The sequence below is a fragment of the Astatotilapia calliptera genome, chromosome 3 (assembly GCF_964374335.1).
Source record: "Astatotilapia calliptera chromosome 3, fAstCal68.1, whole genome shotgun sequence".
Classification (NCBI taxonomy): domain Eukaryota; kingdom Metazoa; phylum Chordata; class Actinopteri; order Cichliformes; family Cichlidae; genus Astatotilapia; species Astatotilapia calliptera.
Genome location: NC_137424.1, coordinates 10694412 through 10721759, shown reverse-complemented (window position 1 = coordinate 10721759; position 27348 = coordinate 10694412). Strand labels below are relative to the sequence as shown.

General features: G+C 40.8%; 1 protein-coding gene and 3 non-coding genes across 10 annotated transcripts in view; 1 reads left to right on the top strand and 3 right to left on the bottom strand.

The window, feature by feature from the left end:
- The window catches only part of LOC113018066 (NACHT, LRR and PYD domains-containing protein 12-like), a 267984-nt gene that overhangs the window by 153837 nt on the left and 86799 nt on the right, over positions 1-27348 (top strand). The gene's annotated exons all lie outside the window — the stretch shown is intronic.
- On the bottom strand, positions 6369-6442 carry trnai-aau (transfer RNA isoleucine (anticodon AAU)). Its single transcript has one exon. It is a non-coding gene; the product is annotated as a tRNA-Ile (tRNA).
- On the bottom strand, positions 6910-6982 carry trnar-ucg (transfer RNA arginine (anticodon UCG)). The gene has a single exon. It is a non-coding gene; the product is annotated as a tRNA-Arg (tRNA).
- trnai-aau (transfer RNA isoleucine (anticodon AAU)) lies at positions 7907-7980 on the bottom strand. Its single transcript has one exon. It is a non-coding gene; the product is annotated as a tRNA-Ile (tRNA).

The window sequence follows — 27348 nt, the reverse complement described above, 5'->3', positions numbered from 1 at the left end:
ACAACTTGTGTGCGAACTGATCCTTTTTTTGACTAATATACCAAAAAAGAGGGTGGAAGAACTGTTAAGAACACAAGAGAAATGTGTGTTTACAAGAAATTACTTCAAGCTGTACCAATGAAAGCCAACTCTTGGAAGCTCCTACTGATCAGAAGCCACCTATGCAGGTGGAGTTCCACCAACAGCCTGCTTCCAAGTCGTGATTTTTTCACCCTTGTCGCTTGAGGTCATGGCATGTTATTGACTTTCTATGGTTGCTTCTAAGCCAAGACTACTGGAGCCTGGCACTGATAAGGCCAAGTTCATGGCTTCAGTCCCCAACCTGGCCATTCGAGCCTCGTTTGAGAACTCGTAGAGTCTCTGTTGAAGGACATGAAGTTGACAACAGCGCAGCAATTTTGGATGACATAAAGGAGCCGAGGTTGGCATGCTGCAAACACATGCCTGCTCCTCAAGGACTCAAACCCTCAATCTTCTGATCCGAAGTTAGACGCCTTGTCCGTTAGGCCACATGGTCTGGCAGAAGCTCCCACTTTTCACGAACGTTCGTTGGAGTCTGCTTGAGCCAACTGCTGGTGTTGGGTTGGTCACGTGGCTGGTGGATATTGCTTGATTCTTGCTTGAAATAATTGATTGTTGCTTGAAATAAGTGCATGCCACAGCATTTCTCCCATGTATCACGCTCTTAAAAACGTAGTCCTACCTGCCACATGCACAGTGGATCCACCCACTAAGCCAGAGTATCAACTGCCAATGGACGTCATAAAGCTTACGTGGCCCGATCTGACACCTGGAAGTTGGCAGAAGTTTTTTTCTTCGATCCCACCAAACAAAACCACAGTCTACCATGAGACAGCACATTCCATACTGGAATGGCCAGTATGGGGATTGAACCCATGACTTTGGCGTTATTAGCACCACGATCTGACCAGCTGAGCTAACCGGCCCACAACTTGTCCCTAAACCGACACCTTTTTTTTGTCTAATATACCAAAAAAGAGGGTGGAAGAACTGTTAAGAACACAAGAGAAATGTGTGTTTACAAGAAATTACTTCAACATAGTGGGAAAAAAACTCTTCTGTTGACTTACAAAAAATGCTTTAAGAAGAAATTTGCCACAAAACAATACATGGTGTGCGTCTTCTACTGTTAGGGTCGATAGGTGATGTTATGGTTCAAAAATATTGGGGATGGAGACAAGAGAAAAACCACAATAACAACACTGGTCCGGTCGGGTTGAGTCAAACGATGATTTTAATGATCACACACGTGGGAGATGGAAACTGCAGACAGCATCAGATCTCAAAATGGTGGAGCATTGCTCAAACTTTTATAGCCTCTGGTGTCTCCACCTTATCATAAAAGCCTAAACATTCACATGCTTTCTCTCACACAGCGCCTAAGCTACGACCATGGCTCCCTGTTTATCTGCTCCTGCTGAGATGGGGCAGAAAACTCCAGTATGTTCTGTTCTCTTCTAATCAGACAAATAAGGCAATGACTTTCTGCAAACAGTATTTCTTATAACTCAGCAGTATAATGCATCATAAAACAATATCATTCATTCACAATAAATCAGCAGTCTACTTTAATGCAAATCAGTTTAACTAATGCAATAGTTGTCGGCTTCTTCTAATTCAGGAGAATAATGCAAAGTAAAACTACATAATAATTCACAATCTTTAATTAGGGGTCTAACATGGCATAAAATAATATTATAATCTAACAATTCCCCCAGATGAGGTCATTATTCTAATGACCTCACCAACACCCTTCAATTCAGTGTGGCCGGGTTCATCTCTTCTCACTCCTGAGGTCCTTTGTCCCCCTGAGGGGCGAACCATATGTGGGATGACCTCTATGTTTGCGCAGTTCAGATGCAAGAAAAACTATTATTCCAACAATAGCGGGTACAGATGACACTCCCCAGGTCTCCCACAGCTTTTAGCCTTTATTTTATTGCGGCAGCTACCAGTGTCGTCCAGTTGGGTGATCCTCTGCTCTTCATTCTTCAACCTTAGGGGTTAGACAACCCTTCAGTCGTGGCACAGATCAGGGGATTATTCTGCCCCGATTGCAAACAACGATCTGTGTATCCTCCAGAAAAAAGAACAGGAAGGTGTCCCCCTTTTTTTTTTTTCACTGACAAAAACATGTTGGATTGACTTGATTCAATAGTGGACACTGGTTACACACAAATGTTTTGCTTTGGCAGAAACTTAAACAACTGAGTCAAATCAACACAACCTTTTCATATTCTCTCCGAACTAAAACTCACACCATTCACTCATCATTTTCACTCTGTACCACTGCTCCTTATCAGGCTGTGTGAAGCACAGTACACAATTCAGTGGAGGCCTTAAGCCATAAACAGACATCACGCACAGACATTGTTTTCACAACCAAACTGCTTTAGACCCTGTCCCCTAAATCTACACAGATGCCCTCTGTGTGGCATGAAATGCATTTAACCAATAAACAATCAATGAGTTCTTATTGTTGTAACCGACTCCATATTTGGATGTTTGTGTGCAGCATTTGTTAGTAGAGCATTCTTCATTGCATCAGCGTGTGTATGTATCACTCTTTATTGCACAAGCTTGTAAATGTGTGTGTGTGTGGATCACTTCTCAGTGAATTGAATCAGCATTTCGATTTTTTTTTTTGCACGTGTGTGTGTCATTTCTCACTCAATCAACGAGTGCATATGTTCATATGTGTGTTTCTCTTCATTCTGAGTCAGTGCATGTAGATGTGTGTGTTTGTGTGGGTGTTTGTGTTCATCACTTTCCTGTTCTGGTGTTCTGGGTAAACCAAGGCCTGAAGCATGCCCTGGGGTCCTGCCCTCCTCCTTAACTTGACCCTTTTGCTTCTGTAGCTCCTTCAGGGTTTTGATACGCAGCTCAATCGTCTGGATGTCAGTGTCAAGCTCCAGTCTACGCTGCTGCTCCAGCTCTTCCTCTGTTTCTCCCAGCCAAGTCAAGATTTTGTTCAGGTCAAAGTTCAGCTGCTGTCACTGCTGCTCGTTCTGCTTTATTCTCATCTCCTTGCTGAGGTCCTGAGCCTGATTTCAAGTCGTGTGTCTGGGACTCCAAGTCTGATGGGTTCGATAATCAGCCAGCTCCTACTGAGCCATGGTCAGTTTCTGCTCTGATGCCTTGAGCTCTCACTGAGGGGCAGAAACCTCACAATCTTTTCCGTCCACTTCAGATTGAAGTCCATCGATGTTTTCCTTGCTTTGCTCCACGGCCTTTTGCGGCTTTGCTGTTCGGCTCTTCTCAGAGGTCAGCTCCTGGCCGAGCCCCGACACCTGTGCCTTCAGCTTATTTTCTCCTGGTGTTTTGTCCATTCTGAGGTGCCTCCTGACCTCAGTTACTCCTCCTGTCTCTGGCACGCCCTTTTTGCTGCCCGATGATCATTGTTGGTCCGTCACTGTCCTGCACAGTTTTAATGCAGAGTGGTTAAGGTCAGCATTGTTTTGCTCGGCCTCACTTTTCATCTGGGCTTAATGGACGTCTCGTCACAGCTCTGTCAGCTGAAGCTGTCTTTTTCCATATGGCAAGAGTGTGAAGAGTGTGTGAGAGGAGTGTGTCCGATCAGGCACAATGCTGGTGGCTTTGCGAGTGCCTCGTTTTCCAAATCCAGATGTTTATTTGTCACGTACACAGCAACAGAGAGAACAGTCTGTTGTTGGGATGGCTGAGGTCCTTCACGATCTTCCTGGTCTTGGTCCAGCACCGCCTGCTGTAGATTGAGTGCAGGTCAGGGTGCTCGGAGCGGATGGTGCGCTCAGCTGATTGTACAACCCTCTGTAGAGCTTGTCTGTCCGGCCTGGTGCTGTTCCCAAACCAGACAGTGATACAGCTGCTCAGGATGCTCTCGATAGTTCCTCTATATAAGGTGGTCAGAATCGGTGGTGGGAGCCGGGCCTTTCTCAGTCTTCTCAGAAAGAAGAGACGCTGACGGAAATCTCCCCGTGTAGTGAAACGGGCCTTGGATTTAACTCTCTCCGTCTCTGCTGCATGAGATCGTTTTCTTGCAGCCCTGTTGACATTTTCAGGTTGTTGTTGTGGGTCCAGCTGCTGTAGCATTTGGTCAGGGTCACATCAAAGATGGTAAAGGAGAGAGCAACGATGGTAGAGGGGAGAGCAGGAGTCCAGGGTCAGCCTCGGCTTTTCTGGGTGACAAAGCAGCCTGTAATCAAGCATAAAGAGAAAAAACAAAACAAAAACAAAACAAAAACAGATGAACAGGAAAATGATGTTATTTTGGCTGCGTTATTCAGAGAGGGGAGAAACAACGGGACCAGGCCCTGTGTCAGCCTTCTCTCCCCCTTTTTTTGTTTTTTCTCACCATATAATCCTCTCATAACACACCAAGCTGACAGGACAACACAGGTACATGTTAAAATTCTTAAGATCATGTTTAAAAGCACAAAAATTGGAATTTTCTTTCATTTAGTAATCACTTGTATTAATCAATCAGCAGAAAACATGTCACAATTTGACTTTTATTAACCAGTAAATTTGTCGTGTCTTTTTTTTCTTTTTTGAAGTTAAGTTGTTGTCCTGCAACCCAGAGAGTTTATTTGTTAGTAGTGGATAAACTTTATTATTTAACGGCGGGTATATGTTAAGTTTCACTGCTTTAAACTTGCTGGAAAATCTTCACGTGTTCATGGGTGTAAGCTGTTTCTTCATTGCGTGTGCGTTTGTAGATGGGCTAATTTAACGTTTTTTCTTAAACGAGGCATTTCTCTAACATGTGCCTCTCTCACAATTCTCTGCTTGTGTGTTTTGTTTCACCTTTTGTTGTGATGCTCCGGACGCCTTCCCAACCTCCACAAGTCTGTTGGCCCCAATTTTATGTGTTAAAACTTCTCTTAATTTCTCCTTTAAAGCTTCTCATAATTTGTCCTTTAACTCTCTGCTAGCTGCTGTCTTTTCCACAGCTGCTGATTCTTGCTGAGTTTGGTTTCCATTACTATAATTTTGCTTTGGCCGCTGTGCTTGTGGGGGCAGTTGGTCCAGGCCCGTAGCCACCTGTATCAACACACTGAGAGATTTATTTAATATCATTTTCATCACTGTTAAATAGATCAGCAGGCAAGACGCCCACCTTTGCACTGCAGACTACATGCCAGTCTCCCAACACACTCCTCTCTGAGTTTCAGTTTTAAAACCCAACATCATTCACACCCTAGTCATTCAAAACCTTATTTGTAATATTATAATCAGCAAAATCAGAGTTTTAATTACAGGCATGTATCATTGTTTGCAACTCATAATTATAAAGCTCAAAAACACGCTAAACAGCAACAAAAGTCCTCTGTGCGCGTCACAGCTCATTTGCATGTTCACACACAATCTAAAAATAGCTCGCAGCGCTGCAGCTGCGCCTCACCCACAGTCTCACACAAAGCTCAGACAAAACTCTTTTATTTTATATTACAAAGACGTCTTATATTTACAATCACTGCAAGGCCAGACAGATTCAGCACCTAACAAATTTCGACAAATTTAACCATAACGGGTCCAACCGAAGAAAGTTAACTTTTTTGTAATCAATCAAACAGTATCTGTTACTTCTGGAACAGTTTCTGACCTAATTTCTAAAGAGCACCTAACTCAATTTAACTTTGTCCAAAAAAGCACATAACACCGTTTCTGACGGTGAAGTGGTGAAACCACTTAGTTGTTCTGGAGTGCCCCAGGCTCCACAGTGACCAACTGACTATCCCTCAAAGAGGACGGGCATTGAGCGTCCCCAACCCCGGCAAGCGTTACCTCTGAGCAATGTGCTTCTTAGCGGTCCAACCGCCGTTCTATAATAATTTATAACAATTTGAAACAACAGCCAACGCCCTAAAACAAGAGTCTGACTAAGGCAAGTGCAACCTAGAGGTCAATGGAGCCTACCCTCACTTATAATCACACAGGTCCACACTTATAACCAATTTGGACTTTAACCAACAAAATGACCAATTCCCTACCAAACTACTTGAGCCTTTATCTCAATGCCTTGGGACTCTAACCCAGCATTTCATACTTCTTCAACTTCATTAAAGACTCTTAGCCGACTTTAACTGCATAACACACGCGGATCCTCATCACAATCAAAACAGACCCTCTACCATAGCTGGACTGGCCATAGGGAATACCGGCATTTGACCGGTGGGCCGCTGGCGATTTTTTGTTTTTATGGGCTGACGGGTTTTTTTTTGTTTTTTTTTAGGAAGGGTATATATAGTGAAAGGTGTTGGATTGAGTACATCACTCACCTGGAAGTTGGCAGAGGTTTTTTCTTGGATCGCACCAAATAAAATCCACAATCTATCACCAGACAGCACCTTAGATGGCTGCTGGAATGGCCAGTATGGGGATTGAACCCATGACCTTGGCGTTATTAGCACCACGCTCTGACCAGCTGAGCTAACCGGCCTACAACTTGTGTGCAAACTGATCCTTTTGTTGACTAATATACCAAAAAAGAGGGTGGAAGAACTGTTAAGAACACAAGAGAAATGTGTGTTTACAAGAAATTACTTCAAGCTGTACCAATGAAAGCCAACTCTTGGAAGCTCCTACTGATCAGAAGCCACCTATGCAGGTGGAGTTCCACCAACAGCCTGCTTCCAAGTCGTGATTTTTTCACCCTTGTCGCTTGAGGTCATGGCATGTTATTGACTTTCTATGGTTGCTTCTAAGCCAAGACTACTGGAGCCTGGCACTGATAAGGCCAAGTTCATGGCTTCAGTCCCCAACCTGTCCATTCGAGCCTCGTTTGAGAACTCGTAGAGTCTCTGTTGAAGGACATGAAGTTGACAACAGCGTAGCAATTTTGGATGACATAAAGGAGCTGAGGTTGGCATGCTGCGAACGCATGCCTGCTCCTCAAGGACTCACAACCAACCACGAAGGGACTCGAACCCTCAATCTTCTGATCCGAAGTCAGACGCCTTGTCCGTTAGGCCACGTGGTCTGGCAGAAGCTCCCACTTTTCACGAACGTTCGTTGGAGTCTGCTTGAGCCAACTGCTGGTGTTGGGTTGGTCACGTGGCTGGTGGATATTGCTTGATTCTTGCTTGAAATAATTGATTGTTGCTTGAAATAAGTGCATGCCACAGCATTTCTCCCATGTATCACGCTCTTAAAAACGTAGTCCTACCTGCCACATGCACAGTGGATCCACCCACTAAGCCAGAGTATCAACTGCCAATGGACGTCATAAAGCTTACGTGGCCCGATCTGTCACCTGGAAGTTGGCAGAAGTTTTTTTCTTCGATCCCACCAAACAAAACCACAGTCTACCATGAGACAGCACATTCCATACTGGAATGACCAGTATGGGGATTGAAGCCATGACTTTGGCATTATTAGCAGCAAGCTCTGACCAGCTGAGCTAACCGGCCCACAACTTGTCCCTAAACGGACCCCTTTTTTTTTGTCTAATATACCAAAAAAGAGGGTGGAAGAACTGTTAAGAACACAAGAGAAATGTGTGTTTACAAGAAATTACTTCAACATAGTGGGAAAAAAACCTCTTCTGTTGACTTACAAAAAATGCTTTAAGAAGAAATTTGCCACAAAACAATACATGGTGTGCGTCTTCTACTGTTAGGGTTGATAGGTGAGGATATAAAGCAGCAGTTTTTGATGCAGTATGCTGTGTCAGACTTTGGAAATGAGTGATTTATCCAGAAAGTAGCTGGAAAAGTGATTTGGAGATTGTAGCTAAGCATGTAATGTATTCATTAGCGTGTCATGTGTCAGTGAATTTTGTGGTTTGCTGTCATTTGTAGTTGCGTACATCACTCACCTGGAAGTTGGCAGAGGATTTTTCTTGGATCCCACCAAATAAAATCCACAATCTATCACCAGACAGCACCTTAGATGGCTGCTGGAATGGCCAGTATGGGGATTGAACCCATGACCTTGGCGTTATTAGCACCACGCTCTGACCAGCTGAGCTAACCGGCCTACAACTTGTGTGGAAACTGATCCTTTTGTTGACTAATATACCAAAAAAGAGGGTGGAAGAACTGTTAAGAACACAAGAGAAATGTGTGTTTACAAGAAATTACTTCAACATAGTGGAAAAAAAACTTGAACCCATGACTTTGGCATTATTAGCATCACGCTCTGACCAGCTCAGCTAACCGTTGATGGAGGAATTAACAGTGAAGTGAGGAAGTAATTATTGAAGTTAACTCAGAAAGATCAATTAGAGAAAAAGAGTCTAACTTAACATCAATGGTACTAAGAGTAACTGTAGATAATATTGCATCTGTGGGATGATTATTGGTAATTTTTTCTCTAATGATAAAAATTTTATTTGTGAAGAAGTTCATGAAGTCATTACTAGTTAACGTTAAAGGGATGGTTGGCTCAAAAGAGCTCTGACTTTTTGTCAGCCTGGCTACAGTGCTGAAGAGAAACCTGGGGTTGTTCTTATTTTCTTCAATCAGTGATGAATAGTAAGATGTTCTGGCTTTGCGGAGGGCTTTCTTATAAAGCATCACAGCAACTACAGGGTGGGGTTTGTTGGACTGACAAGCTTTTGTTTGTAGTAAGGCAGGTCTTTATTTTTGAGTGAGATGCAAAGAAAAGTTTAAAAGTTACTAATTTTTGTTTTTACAGCATTACTTGTTGCACTTTTGGGTCTGATAAAATGTTACTATTGACTGCCACTGGCTGGTAGCCTGTAAGAACTTTGGCTTTATTAATTCAATTCAATTCAATTCAATTTTATTTATATAGCGCCAAATCACAACAAAAGTCGCCTCAAGGCGCTTCATAGATACAGAGAAAAACCCAACAATCATATGACCCCCTATGAGCAAGCACTTTGGCGACAGTGGGAAGGAAAAACTCCCTTTTAACAGGAAGAAACCTCCGGCAGAACCAGGCTCAGGGAGGGGCGGCCATCTGCTGCGACCGGTTGGGGTGAGAGAAGGAAGACAGGATAAAGACATGCTGTGGAAGAGAGACAGAGGTTAATAACAGATATGATTCAATGCAGAGAGGTCTATTAATACATAGTGAGTGAGAAAGGTGACTGGAAAGGAAAAACTCAATGCATCATGGGAATCCCCCGGCAGCCTACATCTATTGCAGCATAACAAAGGGAGGATTCAGGGTCACCTGGTCCAGCCCTAACTATATGCTTTAGAAAAAAGGAAAGTTTTAAGCCTAATCTTAAAAGTAGAGATAGTGTCTGTCTCCCGAATCCAAACTGGAAGCTGGTTCCACAGAAGAGGGGCCTGAAAACTGAAGGCTCTCCCTCCCATTCTACTTTTAAATACTCTAGGAACAACAAGTAGGCCTGCAGAGCGAGAGCGGAGCGCTCTAATAGGGTGATATGGTACTACAAGGTCATTAAGATAAGATGGGGCCTGATTATTTAAGACCTTGTATGTGAGGAGCAGGATTTTGAATTCAATTCTGGATTTAACAGGAAGCCAATGAAGGGAAGCCAAAACAGGAGAAATATGCTCTCTCTTTCTAGTCCCTGTCAGGACTCTTGCTGCAGCATTTTGGATTAGCTGAAGGCTTTTCAGTGAGTTTTTTGGACATCCTGATAATAATGAATTACAGTAGTCCAGCCTGGAAGTAATAAATGCATGAACTAGTTTTTCAGCGTCACTCTGAGACAGGATATTTCTAATTTTAGAGATGTTGCGCAAATGGAAGAAAGCAGTCTTACATATTTGTTTAATATGTGCGTTGAAGGACATGTCCTGGTCAAAAATGACTCCAAGGTTCCTCACCGCGTTACTGGAGGCCAAGGTAATGCCATCCAGAGTAAGAATCTGATTAGATACCATATTTCTAAGATTTTCAGGGCCGAGTACAATAACCTCAGTTTTATCTGAATTAAGAAGCAGAAAGTTAGCGGCCATCCAGGTCTTTATGTCTTTAAGACATTCCTGCAGTTTAACTAATTGGTGTGTGTTATCTGGCTTCATGGACAGATAGAGCTGGGTGTCATCTGCATAGCAGTGAAAATGTATGCTATGTCTTCTAATGATACTGCCTAAGGGAAGCATGTATAATGTAAACAGAATTGGTCCTAGCACTGAACCCTGTGGAACTCCATAATTAACCTCAGTGTGTGAAGAGGACTCTCCATTTACATGCACGAATTGGAGTCTATTAGATAGATATGATACAAACCACTGCAGCGCAGTACTTGTAATACCTACAGCATGTTCTAATCGCTCTAATAGGATATTATGATCAACAGTATCGAACGCTGCACTGAGGTCTAGCAGGACAAGCACAGAGATGAGTCCACTGTCAGAGGCCATAAGAAGATCATTTGTAACCTTCACTAAAGCTGTTTCTGTGCTGTGCTGAGCTCTGAAACCTGACTGAAACTCTTCAAATAAACCATTCCTCTGCAGATGATCTGTTAGCTGTTTGACAACTACTCTTTCAAGGATTTTTGATATGAAAGGAAGGTTGGAGATTGGCCTATAATTAGCTAAGACTGCTGGGTCTAGAGATGGCTTTTTGAGTAAAGGTTTAACTACAGCCAGCTTGAAGGCCTGTGGTACATAGCCGATTATTAGAGATAGGTTGATCATATTTAAGATCGAAGAATTAATTAATGGCAGGACTTCTTTGAGCAGTTTTGTAGGAATGGGGTCTAAAAGACACGTTGATGGTTTGGAGGAAGTAATTATTGAAGTTAACTCAGAAAGATCAATTGGAGAAAAAGAGTCTAACTTAATATCAATGGTACTAAGAGTAGCTGTAGATAATATTACATCTGTGGGATGATTATTGGTAATTTTTTCTCTAATGATAAAAATTTTATTTGTGAAGAAGTTCATGAAGTCATTACTAGTTAACGTTAAAGGGATGGTTGGCTCAAAAGAGCTCTGACTTTTTGTCAGCCTGGCTACAGTGCTGAAGAGAAACCTAGGGTTGTTCTTATTTTCTTCAATCAGTGATGAATAGTAAGATGTTCTGGCTTTGCGGAGGGCTTTCTTATAAAGCAGCAAACTATTTCTCCAGGCTAAATGATGATCCTCTAAATTTTCCTCTCCAGCTTACGAGTCATCTGCTTTAGGGTACGTGTTTCAGAATTATACCACGGAGTCAGGTACTTCTGATTTGAGGCCTTAGTTTTCACAGGAGCTACAGTATCCAGAGTCGTACGTAGTGAGGAGGTAAAATTATTAACAAGATAATCGACCTCTGTTGGGGTAGCGTTCAGATAGCTGCTCTGCTCTATGTTGGTACAGGGCATTGAAGATGATAACAGTGGGTGCATTATATTCTTAAACTTAGTTACAGCACTTTCAGAAAGACATCTACTGTGATGACATCTACTCCCCACTGCTGTGTAATCAATCATTGCAAATGTAAATGTAAATTTTCAGCTCAGGAGGGTAACTCCTAAATTCCAGCTGCATTGTGCTCCTCAAAGAAGCAGAAATCCTTGTTGCACAAACAACAAATACAAAGTTCTGGTTGTGTAGGGGGGGGGGGGGGCTTCCAGATGTTGAGCAGCTGCACTGTTTCCCTGTCTTTTGTTCCTTCTTCCCACTAAAGAAATATTCTTTAATAATATATTAATGTTCAAAGGCAAAGAGGAAACACACACTGCATACTAAAGTGTGTGTGGAACATGAGGACACATCACCATGGCAGAGCACCCGGTATGGATTGCAAACCATGATAAAAAACACTGACATGGAGTGCACATTATCTGCAGGTTTCCACAGGGGGAAATTAGACTTATGTGGCTGCAGCTCACAAGTTCTTGTTTTTATAGTTCTGTGTAACAAAAATAAAAGTAATGTTAACATTGCTGTTCACAAAATTTATAGCTGTAATAAAATTCTACTTTATTTCTTCACCTGCAGGAAGTGTAGTCAGCTGATTTTAATGCCATTTTTAACATATGATGATTGATATTTTGGTTTAAAATGATCAAATGTGTCCTGAAGCTGGGAGGTTAAATAAATCCAGTCTGGTGTGTGTAAAATAATCAGCTGTAGTTTGTTTCATAGGTTCATTTTCTGCAGAGACAATGTAGACTGACAGTCTCACAACTCTGTCTCAAGCCAGGCTGTGAAGTAATCATGACCTTTAATCTATAGATTCATAATCCACGACACAAAGTTTGTATTCATGGAATTGAAATTGAGGTTTTATACTTTTAAGTCATTAAAAAAGCACACACTTGGATAATGGAGGGGTATCAGCAGAATAAACCAAATTGTTTTCTCACACAGGGCACTCACATATTTTTTTTTTCTACTTGTTAACTACATTATTAATTTTACTAGCAGGGAATACATCCTCGATTAGATTAGAAAACATCTATGGAATGATACTGGAATAAGCAAACATTTAGGCCTGAGACGACATGTAAATGAGAGCAAACAGCAAGATCATTTAATGGGGTTGAGATGTAGAAAGAATGGGTTGGTTTGAAATACAACGGTTAACCTTTTTTTTCTTGACTGCCATGGTCATGCCTTTGTGCTCACATGCTCTCTTTCGTGCCCTTTTAACACTTTGAAGCATTTATTTATTATTTATTATTTAATTTTATTTTTATATTATGTTTTTATATTATATATATTTATATTATTTTATTTTTTTCTGGAGTCAATGTGACATCTATAGAATAATTATGAATTTATTCTAAACAAATTAAAACCTACTGACTGCAGTAACAAGAATATTTAAAACTATTTTTAAATGAAATAATTTGTGTATTATTCTCAGTTTCCTGTTTTCTTCTTTCTGGATAGAATCTCACACCAACACATTCAAAGAGAGATATAAAAAATAAATGTAAACTTTTTTATCACTCTGTGCTGTTTTTTGTTTGTTTGTTTTTTATGTGACTTATTTGTGCCTTTATGGTATTTTATATTCCCAATGCACCCTTAATCAAATGGGTGGAGAAAAAAAATACAAACAAGAAAAACAAGCAAAGCTGATGAACATTTGGAGCCAGACAACACAAGTTGAGACAAGAACACAGTGACAAACCTTGGGTGTATAGTAGAGATTCTTCAGCTTCTGCTCTGTTTGAACAACCTGTAAGTCTCTCTTCTTTTTACCATAAACTTATATATTTATTATATTATAGATCACTTTTTTGTGATTTGACATGTGAAATTCTAGTGTGGCTGGAATCAAATAGTTTGATGAACAGATGACATTTGATATTAAGTATCTGATTCAAAACACTGCTTCACAAACTAATGGATTTTCTACAACAGGAAGTAAATATTTGTTATCCTGATGGGATTAGACTGACAAAATTTATCATGTTAACATATCATAAATCAGTCTGTCAATCACTCAGAAAATTGAAAGATAAATACACAGTCGTCTTAACATCATATTTACACACATTTATGAATTACCAAAAAATGAACTGCTGCCTAAAAACAAACATAATTTTATTCAAAGTGGCGATGTTACAGAAGGTATTCAGTCGCTGGATTTCAGTACAAAATGGGCAAATTTCAGTGGGCAAATTTAGCACAATTTAGAAAAAATACATACATTTAGATATTGTACAAACACAACCCCCTTTTTTCTTAGTTTTAAAAAAACAAAGTATATTGACTCTTTTTCATAAGAAAGTGTATGACAACAGCAGGTAAACAAGAATTACTGAAACAGAAAAATGTATCTGTCATGATCCACTGTTTGCTCTGTTAATCATAACCAACAGAATAGATAAATTGAGCTTGTATTAATTTTTACTTTTATGTGGTCTGTTTTGGTGTTTGGCTTTAGAGACAGTTACAAACACTGGATTTACAATGAACTCTCTTAATGGAAGACTTGGGTAATGATGGTCTCCCTCCTTGAGAGTCTTCCTCACTTGGCTGATGTTGTGATGAAGGCTTTTTTTTACCGTGATAGGATCTGGATCATCCACACGTGTTTTCTGTGGAAGTCCAGGCCTTTCTCTGGTCTTTTCTTCTGTGAATGGACTAAACTGTCGATGTGTCCTCTGCCGATTGACTATTTCTTTCAGAGCTGCTCCACAGGAGGTCAGGGTGTCACATAAACAGCTTTAACTGCACAACGAAACATTTAAATCATTTCCACACTTCTTAGTGTGGTTAATTAAAAAAAAATAATGATAAAAAATCCCTAAAACCAATCTAACTCCATTAAAGGTTTAAGGGCCTTATTAAAGACAACTCTTTTTTTACTTTAGTCTTTTTTTTCTTTTTTTTTACAAATAATCAATAAAACCTGTAAAAAAAATATCCACTCTTAAATCTGCACTTTAGAATGTTCCACTAGAGTCCTAAAGTTTTTACTCCTCGTAGCTGTGGGTATATGAGAACCAAAATGTGAACTCACAGGCAGAAAGGATTAAAAAGCTAACCCAAAAATCCAGAGAAGTCAAAAGCCAAAATCCAAATTTCAGGAAAACACACAAGAGAACAACTTCTCAACAGAAAATAAATGCCAGCTTCAATGGCATTTATTGCCAATTTCAAGAAACACAGAAATTTTGGTTGAGTAAAAAATATATTGAATGAATCCTTGAATACAACAGTTCACATGGGGTGCATCTTGGTTTTCAATTACTCTGAAACGGAAACATTTCCAGTATCATGTCATGGTTCCATCTTCTTGTATTGTGATAGTTGAAGCTGTTAATGAGTCACTGAGGCATGTTGGTCTAATGAAAGCTGTGATCTTTGCAGGTTGTTCACATGAAGAGTAAACTGGAAACATTTTACAATAATGGATTTGAGTTTTGTTCATTATGTAGTCATAATCAGCTGATCAGGCCTGAGGTAAAAAGTTGTTTTTTTGTTTTTTTTTTCTCTCTAAATAAAAATTCAGGTATCAACACAAACTGTGGCCCAATAATGGAGGCGTTAACTTGAATGTGGTTTTGGAGAACTGTTACAGTCTTGATATCTCATGCAGCTCTGTACAAATTATTGCAACAGATTTAATGTTCAAAGGCAAAGAATGCATTTGAACTACAAATTAAAGTGTGTGTGGAAGTGAATCAATACACTTGAGTTTCACACGGAAAATAACCACAGTGAACTAGACCAGTTCAAACTTGTATAATTACTCAGGTTTGACTAACAGTCAGTTTCTACTGGGCGTTGCTCAGACAAGTACAACACTCACAACCAGGCTCACGTGCACGTTACTATCATCTGCTGGTTTACTCAGAGAAAAACAAATAGTCTGTGTTATATAGCTTGAAAACACGCATCACAGCAACTACAGGGTGGGGTTTGTTGGACTGACAAGCTTTTGTTTGTAGTAAGGCAGGTCTTTATTTTTGAGTGAGATGCAAAGAAAAGTTTAAAAGTTACTAATTTTTGTTTTTACAGCATTACTTGTTGCACTTTTGGGTCTGATAAAATGTTACTATTGACTGCCACTGGCTGGTAGCCTGTAAGAACTTTGGCTTTATTAATTCAATTCAATTCAATTCAATTTTATTTATATAGCGCCAAATCACAACAAAAGTCGCCTCAAGGCGCTTCATAGATACAGAGAAAAACCCAACAATCATATGACCCCCTATGAGCAAGCACTTTGGCGACAGTGGGAAGGAAAAACTCCCTTTTAACAGGAAGAAACCTCCGGCAGAACCAGGCTCAGGGAGGGGCGGCCATCTGCTGCGACCGGTTGGGGTGAGAGAAGGAAGACAGGATAAAGACATGCTGTGGAAGAGAGACAGAGGTTAATAACAGATATGATTCAATGCAGAGAGGTCTATTAATACATAGTGAGTGAGAAAGGTGACTGGAAAGGAAAAACTCAATGCATCATGGGAATCCCCCGGCAGCCTACATCTATTGCAGCATAACAAAGGGAGGATTCAGGGTCACCTGGTCCAGCCCTAACTATATGCTTTAGAAAAAAGGAAAGTTTTAAGCCTAATCTTAAAAGTAGAGATAGTGTCTGTCTCCCGAATCCAAACTGGAAGCTGGTTCCACAGAAGAGGGGCCTGAAAACTGAAGGCTCTCCCTCCCATTCTACTTTTAAATACTCTAGGAACAACAAGTAGGCCTGCAGAGCGAGAGCGGAGCGCTCTAATAGGGTGATATGGTACTACAAGGTCATTAAGATAAGATGGGGCCTGATTATTTAAGACCTTGTATGTGAGGAGCAGGATTTTGAATTCAATTCTGGATTTAACAGGAAGCCAATGAAGGGAAGCCAAAACAGGAGAAATATGCTCTCTCTTTCTAGTCCCTGTCAGGACTCTTGCTGCAGCATTTTGGATTAGCTGAAGGCTTTTCAGTGAGTTTTTTGGACATCCTGATAATAATGAATTACAGTAGTCCAGCCTGGAAGTAATAAATGCATGAACTAGTTTTTCAGCGTCACTCTGAGACAGGATATTTCTAATTTTAGAGATGTTGCGCAAATGGAAGAAAGCAGTCTTACATATTTGTTTAATATGTGCGTTGAAGGACATGTCCTGGTCAAAAATGACTCCAAGGTTCCTCACCGCGTTACTGGAGGCCAAGGTAATGCCATCCAGAGTAAGAATCTGATTAGATACCATATTTCTAAGATTTTCAGGGCCGAGTACAATAACCTCAGTTTTATCTGAATTAAGAAGCAGAAAGTTAGCGGCCATCCAGGTCTTTATGTCTTTAAGACATTCCTGCAGTTTAACTAATTGGTGTGTGTTATCTGGCTTCATGGACAGATAGAGCTGGGTGTCATCTGCATAGCAGTGAAAATGTATGCTATGTCTTCTAATGATACTGCCTAAGGGAAGCATGTATAATGTAAACAGAATTGGTCCTAGCACTGAACCCTGTGGAACTCCATAATTAACCTCAGTGTGTGAAGAGGACTCTCCATTTACATGCACGAATTGGAGTCTATTAGATAGATATGATACAAACCACTGCAGCGCAGTACTTGTAATACCTACAGCATGTTCTAATCGCTCTAATAGGATATTATGATCAACAGTATCGAACGCTGCACTGAGGTCTAGCAGGACAAGCACAGAGATGAGTCCACTGTCAGAGGCCATAAGAAGATCATTTGTAACCTTCACTAAAGCTGTTTCTGTGCTGTGCTGAGCTCTGAAACCTGACTGAAACTCTTCAAATAAACCATTCCTCTGCAGATGATCTGTTAGCTGTTTGACAACTACTCTTTCAAGGATTTTTGATATGAAAGGAAGGTTGGAGATTGGCCTATAATTAGCTAAGACTGCTGGGTCTAGAGATGGCTTTTTGAGTAAAGGTTTAACTACAGCCAGCTTGAAGGCCTGTGGTACATAGCCGATTATTAGAGATAGGTTGATCATATTTAAGATCGAAGAATTAATTAATGGCAGGACTTCTTTGAGCAGTTTTGTAGGAATGGGGTCTAAAAGACACGTTGATGGTTTGGAGGAAGTAATTATTGAAGTTAACTCAGAAAGATCAATTGGAGAAAAAGAGTCTAACTTAATATCAATGGTACTAAGAGTAGCTGTAGATAATATTACATCTGTGGGATGATTATTGGTAATTTTTTCTCTAATGATAAAAATTTTATTTGTGAAGAAGTTCATGAAGTCATTACTAGTTAACGTTAAAGGGATGGTTGGCTCAAAAGAGCTCTGACTTTTTGTCAGCCTGGCTACAGTGCTGAAGAGAAACCTAGGGTTGTTCTTATTTTCTTCAATCAGTGATGAATAGTAAGATGTTCTGGCTTTGCGGAGGGCTTTCTTATAAAGCAGCAAACTATTTCTCCAGGCTAAATGATGATCCTCTAGATTTGTGACACGCCATTTCCTCTCCAGATTACGAGTCATCTGCTTTAGGGTACGTGTTTCAGAATTATACCACGGAGTCAGGTACTTCTGATTTGAGGCCTTAGTTTTCACAGGAGCTACAGTATCCAGAGTCGTACGTAGTGAGGAGGTGAAATTATTAACAAGATAATCGACCTCTGTTGGGGTAGCGTTCAGATAGCTGCTTTGCTCTGTGTTGGTACAGGGCATTGGAGATGATAACAGTGGGTGGATTATATTCTTAAACTTAGTTACAGTGCTTTCAGAAAGACATCTACTTTGATAAAGTCTACTCTTCACCGCTGTGTAATCAATTATTGTAAAAGTAAATGTTATCAGGAAATGATCAGACAGGAGAGGGTTTTCAGGAAACACTGTTAAATGTTCAGGTTCGATGCCATATGTTAAAACAAGATCTAGAGTGTGATTAAAGTGGTGGGTGGGTTCTTTTACATTTTGAGAGAAACCAATTGAGTCTAATAACAGATTAAATGCCATGTTGAGGCTGTCATTTTTAGCATCTACATGGATGTTAAAATCACCCACAATAATTATTTTATCTGAGCTCAGAACTAAATTAGATATAAAGTCTGAGAAATCAGACAGAAACTCTGTGTAAGGCCCAGGTGGACGATAGATGATAACAAGTAAGACTGGTTTCTGAGTTTCACAGCTGGGGTGGACAATGTTAAGCATCAGGCTTTCAAATGAATTAAAAGTCTGTCTTGGTCTTTCATTAATTAATAGGCTGGTGTGAAAAATTGCTGCCACACCGCCCCCTCGGCCTGTGCTTCGAGATTTCTGGTAGTTAGAATGGCTCGGGGGTGTTGATTCATTTAAACTAACAGAATCATCCTGCTGCAACCAGGTTTCTGTAAGGCAGAGTAAATCAATTTGTTGATCAATTATTAAGTCATGTACTAACAGAGACTTGGAGGAGAGAGACCTAATATTTAATAATCCACATTTCACTGTTTTACTCTTTGGTTCAGATGTGGATACTGTATTGTTCTTTCTTTGTGATTGTTTATGTTTAAGTTGTTTGTTGCTGGTTTTTAGTTTGTTTTTTGTCTTTTTGGAAGCTGACACAGTCTCTATGGAGATGGGTTTTTGGGGGGGGGTAGCAGGAGGAGAGAAGCTGCAGAGAAGCGTGTAAGACTGCAACTCTGCTTCCTGGTCCCAACTCTGGATAGTCATATTTTGGGGGGTTTAATAAATTTGTCCATATTTCTAGAAATGAGAGCTGCTCCATCCAAAGTGGGATGGATGCCGTCTCTCCTAACAAGACCAGGTTTCCTCCAGAAGGTTTGCCAATTATCTATGAAGCCCACATCGTTTCTGGGACACCACTCAGACAGCCAGCAATTTAAGGAGAACATGCGGCTAAACATGTCACTCCTGGTCTGATTGGGGAGGGGACCAGAGAAAACTACAGAGTCCGACATTGTTTTGGCAAAGTTGCACACCGATTCAATATTGATTTTAGTGACCTCCGATTGGCGTAACCGGGTGTCATTACTGCCGACGTGAATTATGATTTTACTGAATTTACGTTTACCCTTAGCCAGCAGTTTTAAATTTCCTTCAATGTCGCCTGCTCTGGCCCCTGGAAGACAATTGACTATGGTTGCCGGTGTCTCTAACTTCACATGTCTGAGAACAGAATCGCCAATTACCAGAGTTTGACCCCCGGCGGGTGTGTCGCCGAGTGGGGAAAAACGGTTAGACACATGAACGGGTTGGTGGTGTACCTGGGGCTTCTGTTTAGGACTATGCTTCCTCCTCACCGTGACCCAGCCGCCCTGATTCCCCAGCTGCTTGGGACCTGCCGGGGAACAGCTAGCGGGGCCTACGCTATTTTCGGCTGCACCAGCTACAGGGGCCTGGCTAGCTGCGGGTGAATGAAGGGTGCGAAGCCGAGTCTCCAATTCAGTAATCCTGGCCTCCAGCGCTGCAAATATGCTACATTTGTTACAGATATCATTACTGCTAAAGGAGGCCGAGGAGTAACTAAACATCTGACACAATGAGCAAGAAATTAAGCCTTAACACATTTGAACAGGTCAGTTAGCTACAGAAACCAAACTGAAGAGCCACTCCCATGATTGATCTGAATCTGGAAACAAAAGGAAATCAAAGTGAATTGAGCTGCGAGTGATAGTGAAAATGCTTCCTCAAAATTAATGTGTTAAACATTATTTGTTGCATAACATGAATCATTTGAATCTGAAAGAAAGAATTTTGTTCCACTTATCACTGCATCATTTTTTTTGTTAAATACACATGGTGACAAAATGAAGTATGCATTAAGATAAAGTCAAGTAAATAGTATTACGACAACACCAAGAGAAAAACAAAATAAATATCCACCCATCCAAATATGTATCCACACACACACACGTATGAGTATATGGTTATGGCGTTAACGTCATTTTAACAAGATTAACGCTGACAGCACTGATATATATGTGTATCTTACATCATTTGTGTGTCTCTGGATGTATTTCACAAACTCAGCAACTTCCTCATTTTCTTCAATGAAGACACCTTCAAAGTTCCCCTGCTCTGAAGTGCTGAACGAACACAGTGACAGTTGTTTGAAAAGAAACATCAAAATACAATTTTTGTACAAATCCATATTTGATTTATGTCCACAATGCATAACGTACCTTGCATTTGATTGAAAGCGATAAAGCTTGCGGTTTCCATCAACTGACACGGCGAGCATGTCTGGAGTGCAGGCAGGGCAGCTAAAGCATGGCTCCTTGCACATCCTGTCCACTTCACACTTTACAGCACTCCACTCCAAGAAACTTTTGCTGAAGGCATCAGCTGATATTCGGCCAGTCTTTTAAGTAGAGGACAAACAACAGAATATTCAAGGACAGTCATCATAAGATTAGATTAGACTAGATTTCATGTTGTTTTCAAAGCGGTCTGGTAAATCCAAATGACCTTTGACAGGTGCCCACATATACTGCGGGCCGAGGGTAATTCAAAACAATGTAGCAATGTACAATTTGCACTAAAACCTGCAAACACATCTATTGTGTATGTAGTGTGTGACAAAAGAGCAACTTACCATTTATGGTTACAAGAGCCACAATTGCACCGGGTGAAACCTCAACGTTACCTGCTGGGCAGTCACACACAGTCTGGCCTTTGCACAGGCAACAGCCGAACTAACATTAAAACACACAATATATACAAAAAGAATTAGAAATGAACTGATACACAATAAATATACAATAACAGCACACACTCATAGTACATAGCAAGAAATGCATAGGACTTAAAAACCGTACCTATTGGCCTGTGAAACTCTGATGAAGGCTTCAAAAACCCTCCTGTTACTGCCTCTCTGCTGTGCAGGACAAAGCGTGTGTGAACTGCAATATCACAGTCAGCACAAAGGAATGGAAGAGACAGGCAGTCCAGACACCTCACAACTACTTGTTTGCCACACTGACACACACGGTGTGACTGTGGATCCAGAGTAGCTAACATATTGTCTATAAGACAAGGCCTGGCCTCTTTCCACTTTTGCAAGGACACCATGTTTCTGATCTCCCAGTGAGTAGCAGCTGCCTCAGACGACGTCTCACAAGTCATGGCTGCGTCCTCTTCTCCATCGAAGCACCTCAGTTCCACACACTAACAGAAAATAATAAAGAAACTCTTCCACAAAGTGAAAAACACTCTAGGCAGTATGTTTCTTAGGACTGCACAAAAGCCCTGCCTAACTCAACTATAACAACAAATATAAAAGCAAACTTTAAAAAAGGAATCACAACATATAAAAGAAGGTAAAGTACCTTTTGTTGGGTTGACACTGGCAACATAACTAGGTTCTTCACGTGGACATTGATGCTGATCTGCAGACACTGGGGGGAAAAGAGATCGAAGAATATTTACTTACTGAAATTCTTTGGTGAAAACAAGTTGTGAGATAAAATCAATGGTTGTGTGAATACTGACCACATGGCAACTAGTACTTCGACTGGATGATGGTCTTTGAGGAATAAAATCTCCCTGTCTGTCACGTTTTTTCCAGCGCACTGGTCTTGGCTGAGGTTCACTCTGTGCATCATTCTACGCAATTAACAAGAAGAAATGCAACACCTAAAATACAGTCTATGATTAAAGCGTGGTGGGGGCGGCATCACAGGCATGGGCAGAAAAAAACCAAAAGAAAACGTTCATGCTGAGCCACAGCTGTAAAAGCTGCTGGTCATAATATCAGTTTGGATATGTGGTGAGAGGGAAACATGAAGATGAAACCAGGAGATGTCCTTACTGGATCATCAGAGCTGAACAGGTGATGGAGAAACAGGTTTACCTTTCAGGTGACATGAATGAGTTGAAGGGAAGTTATGAACTGTTTCTGAGAGACAAATTACACCAGGATCCTTTTCTATGTAGCTGACAGCTGGTAACTGTGCAGGGGCGGGTCTAGCAAAGTGTTGCCAGGGGGGCAGGTAGGGCATTAACAGGGAGAGGGGGGCACAAAGAAACACTTTTCTTTCTTATTCTCATTTAAAATGTCTCGCTTTTAACAAATAATTATCTGAATCTTACAACCAAAGTTTTTATCTGATGTAAAATGTATAGAAATCATACATATACCAACAAGACTGTACATCACTGTCACAACAGCGTTTGTTTTCATTCAAAGGCTTTATGGCTTTAATACCTGGGGGGCCGGTCTCTAGTCAAAATGCCCGGGCTGAGTTTTTGTCCCAGTCCAGCCCTGGCCAACGGGGAAACAAATGCCGACACTGCGGTGCAAGTCTCGGACGACAGTACACCTAAAGCTGGGCAGACACTGCAATTTTCAAACTGCACGATTGGCTCGCAGGGGTTATAAGTTCGTAGGTCACGATGCAGGTCTCACACTATATCGCCCGATGCTCTGATGCGACCCGAGTGCTCACACTGTGCCTCCATAAAATGAAGCTTATAACAGAAAATCTGTCGCTCGCTCTCCTTCTTTCTTTCACTCACACAGACACACCACCACCATCAACTTTGCTAAATTGCTAATGAAAAACATTGATCAGGCAGCTGTGATTGAGCAGCAGTGTAAATCCAACTATTTTCACGGTTGTTGTGGTCGTGATCATTTTGTGATGCCACATCGAAAAGGCTCGGATGAGCTTTCCAAAGTTCTACAAGTTGTGTCTCCATCGCTTGTGTCCAGATCACACGCCGCACAGCCGTGCTGCTCCGTCTTTTTCACCGACGTTTACGTGTTTGCGCGTGAGCAGTGTGAGCGGCTGCGGTGACACCCTGACGAGCGAGAAATGTTTGTTCCCCTCAGAGAAAGAAAAAAAGGCTGCAAAAGTACAGGAGGAATGGGAAAAGGGAAACACCTGGCTGGAAAAGGTCACCATAACACCTATAAAGCGCACTGCACTGTGTGCCGGCGCACTTTTTCCATAGGCATGCTTCTAGTGGTGGGCACATGAAGAACATGAGGGGCGTGAAAGCTCGGGGAACCCTTAACCAATTTCTTGTCCACCAGGCCACGGCAGAAGCAGATATGGTATGTAAACACTGGTTTGTTTTTTAAACCCTCTGGTTAAGGTTAATATGGGCATGTGCAGTGAATATCAGCGCTATGTGGCCAGAAGTGTGATAATATAATTTATTTTGTGTAATAGACAACTGCAAGGATAGATGATTACAACAAATAGATCACTAATATATAAAAGTAATACATAGATGAATAATGATGATGAGTTAAGATGCGTACTCAAGCGGGTTTACAAATGGGAGCAAAAGCTGAAATAATGCCTCTACTGAAGCCAATTGCACTAAATGCACTAAATGTGCACTGTTACAAGAATATTTTTCTTTCTATTGTTTTCTATTAATTTATATAATTTTAAATTAAGCAGGACAGAGTTCTTTTAAAGAAAGATTTACTTTTATTCTCAAAAGTTAAGCACACTGAAAAAAATGCAATAGGGTGGTTGTTGAATTTGCATAGAATTACTTCATATATCCAGCATGACTAATTTAAATTTCACATCTAAACATATTTTTGTCTTTTAATTTTCACATATTCTTTAAGAATATTCATTCTTTTAGAACAAATCATGTTGAAAAGAAACAAGTTAGTCGTGTTTTATCCTCAAGCTCCGCCCCCTGGAAAGGAAAAATCGGCTGCACTGTCCGCCATTTTTGTCTCTCGCGTTGGAAAATCTACTACCATCTGGAGTTTTACACTTGAAGGTAAATAAGATTTTAAAGCTAATACACCAGTGAGAAAGAGTGTAGACCCTTTATACATGTGGACTTTTACTGGGGTGTTGTTATTTTACAGGTATGTGGGCTGTTTATCGAAAACCATGAAAGGCTAATGTAAGGCTCCAGTTAGCTAATGGTAACCGAAATTATGCGATAAGCAAATTAGTAATTAACATATATAATGTGAGTTAATATTGTTTGTATATTCTTTCAGTCTAAATTAACAGACTATTACAAACTTGCATCGGTGTCTGTAGTAAGTGGTGGTACCTGCAGTGTCTTAACCATTAAACAAGCTAATGTAGGGCTGGGATATGACTAGTTTGTTGAAACGTGTCTGCTGCCAATGTGACTGCTCACACAAGGTAACATTACCAGCACATAGCCACAGCCGCTATAAACATGCTGAAAGGTCAATCTAGCTTCTGTAGTCAGCAGCTGGAAGACTCAACACAGACCCAAGATTCAGTGTAACGGTTATCTAAATGTTGTGTGTCCTGTTTGTAAGCCCAGAAAAAGAAATTAAATAAAATGACGACCTTGAGCTTCAAGCTAATGTAAGCGTAATGCTATAGCATAAAGCGACTAATGCAATGATGAGGTTGTTAAATTAGTAAAAATACAGTAAATATATCCAACATGAATCATTTATATTTTTGGTCTAAACTGTAGTATCAGGTAAATGTTAAGTGGTAGGAACATCCATAACCTCAAATAACGGAACATAAACATAATTAAGTCTCACGCCTTTCACTTGTTTTAGAAGGATGTTCAGTCTTTTAAAACCAGTCATATCAAAATAACAGAAAATAGTTATGCTTTCTGTTGAAACTCCCCCCCCCCCCCCCCCCCCCCCCCGGGTGTGTTCTGCGAGGGAAAATTCACTGTGGCGGTCCGCCATTTTTTGTCTTCGCTTCGTTTACGTTTGGTGCTGAGCTTTACTTTGTAGAGGTAAACTGAAAACTACATGTTTGAGAGGACACGAAGAGAACATCCATTAGATGGGGAAGTTTTTCTCATGAATTGCTGTTGTGCAACATAATGTAAAAAACAAGTCATTCCTTAAGTTAACTAACGATAATGCTAGCTTAAGCTGCGAGACAATATTATGTGCATTAGCTTTTTTTCAGTGTGTGCCCAGTCACATTCGCTTGTTTTTTCTCAGTGAATACAGACTAACAAACTTGTGTCCATTTAGTTAACTGGGGCCCGTTCTTCGTACGTCGCTTACTACATCCAAGATCAAATGACACATCCAAGACCAAACCATCGCGCTAACCGTGAGCTCGCTAATCCGGTTCCCCGAACACACCTGCTGTTGACGATTAGTACAGCTGGACGCAGTAATGTGACATCACTGGGTGTCGTAAAAGGGGCTACGCATTGATAGTAGAAACATTGATCGGCAACCCGCTGATTGGTCAGCGAAAATGTCGAAGGGGCGTGCTCGGTATTTTCCGGCAGCAGAGCAAGAACTCATGAGTGAGGGATTTCAAGAGTTTCAGAGTTTAATTAAAACGCAAGAGAACACTGCAAAGGCTGCAAAAGCAAGGAGAGAGGGCTGGCAGAAAGTTGCTGACAAATCAAACTCGTAGGTAATTTAATAATAATAATAATAATGGATTGGGTTTATATAGCGCTTTCCAAGGCACCCAAAGCGCTTTACGATACCACTATTCATTCACTCCCACATTCACACACTGGTGGAGGCAGCTACGGTTGTAGCCAGGCTGCCATATCGCGCCATCGGCCCCTCTGGCCAACACCAGTAGGCGGTAGGGTAGATCTATCATATGACACTATATTGTCCAATATCATATGGCATTATATTATATTATAATATGTTATATTATATCCCCTTTCACATTAGAGCCACAACAGGACCCACAAGAACATGGGAACAAGTAAAAGTGGAATACAGGAGTATTCTGCAGAATGGTAATATTTATCTCTTAGATTGCTTTTCGTCTCTTGGCAAGGTAATACTGGCCTGTAATACTCTGTTAGTTTGTTCATAACAGCAACCAAGAAAAGGGCAGAGGAAAAAAAGACAGGTGGTGGTCCTGCACCCCCTCGTCAACAAGTTGGTTAAGTAAATAATACCCTCACGGGAATATCGATATCTCTCAATGAGCACACTGTCGCGCTGAGCTAAAGGATCCTGTCTATCCCGCAATATACGCTGAATTCTGGGGACTCTCCTTATCAATCTTGCACCTTCCGCAATGGGTTGGTCGCGTATACGGACAGGACATGGCTGCGACAGGCTTCCCAAATCCACCTTCGCTTTTATAGCCGTGGTCTCTCATCTTGATTACACGAAGTAATTTACAATTACTACTCTGAAATATGAATTACATCTGTAATAATCACATACATGTAATAGAATGTTAATAGTACATTTCCCTTTTTTAGGAAATGACCTGTATGTATCTGTGTGACATCAATACAAGGATCAAGTGCTGCATTATCTTTAGTTACATTGATGTTATTTATTTATGGTGAAACAGTGGTGGAATATCGCTGTTGCTTTCGTATAAATGAAGCGGACATACCTGCGTGGCCGCGATCTAATCCTGTTTACATAAAGTAAACCTGAGCAGGTTTACGCTTACGGCTCTGTTGCTATGACAGCAAGTCCCGGATGAGCTTCGGGGAACCGAACGATCCAAGATCACGCAAAATCGTCAACAATCAAATCCAGCTAACTTACTTAGCGAGGTACGAAGAACGGGCCCCTGGTTGTACCTAAAATGTTTTAGTTAAACAGTTAAATAAGCTAGTTTGCCATGGGGTGGGCTCTGTGTGTGTGTTGGTTGGGGGGGGGGGGGGGTCTTCACTAAAGTCGGTTTATTTAGGGCATGACACCAAATTGTTTTAACTGATTTATAGAAAGACTGAAAGGAGGGCTTAAAGAGATAAAAATAATGACAATATAAATATGTTAAATTTATTTTTTCTGTATCGATATATGGTGCTTATCCCTGCTGAAGGGCAGATTGGTGTTGCTTCAGAACAATTCTCTAGCACTGTTACGTAGAGGTGTTACAGTTAAGGTTTTAATAACATTATTTTATTTACTAGTGAAGATTTGCATATGTTATCTCACATTCTGTAAGGTAAATTTTCTGGAAAGGTCAAATTAACTAATTTAACTAAGTATTAATGAAAGACCTTGATGTGTATATGACAATAATAGATGTAGTTTCTGGGTCATTTGGCAGAACTGCAAAATGGCCCAGAAGGAGGCAACTGCTGTGGTTGCAAACAGGCTTTGGGTGGTATGGAAGTAAGGGCAACTATGGAACTGCTCAGCAACA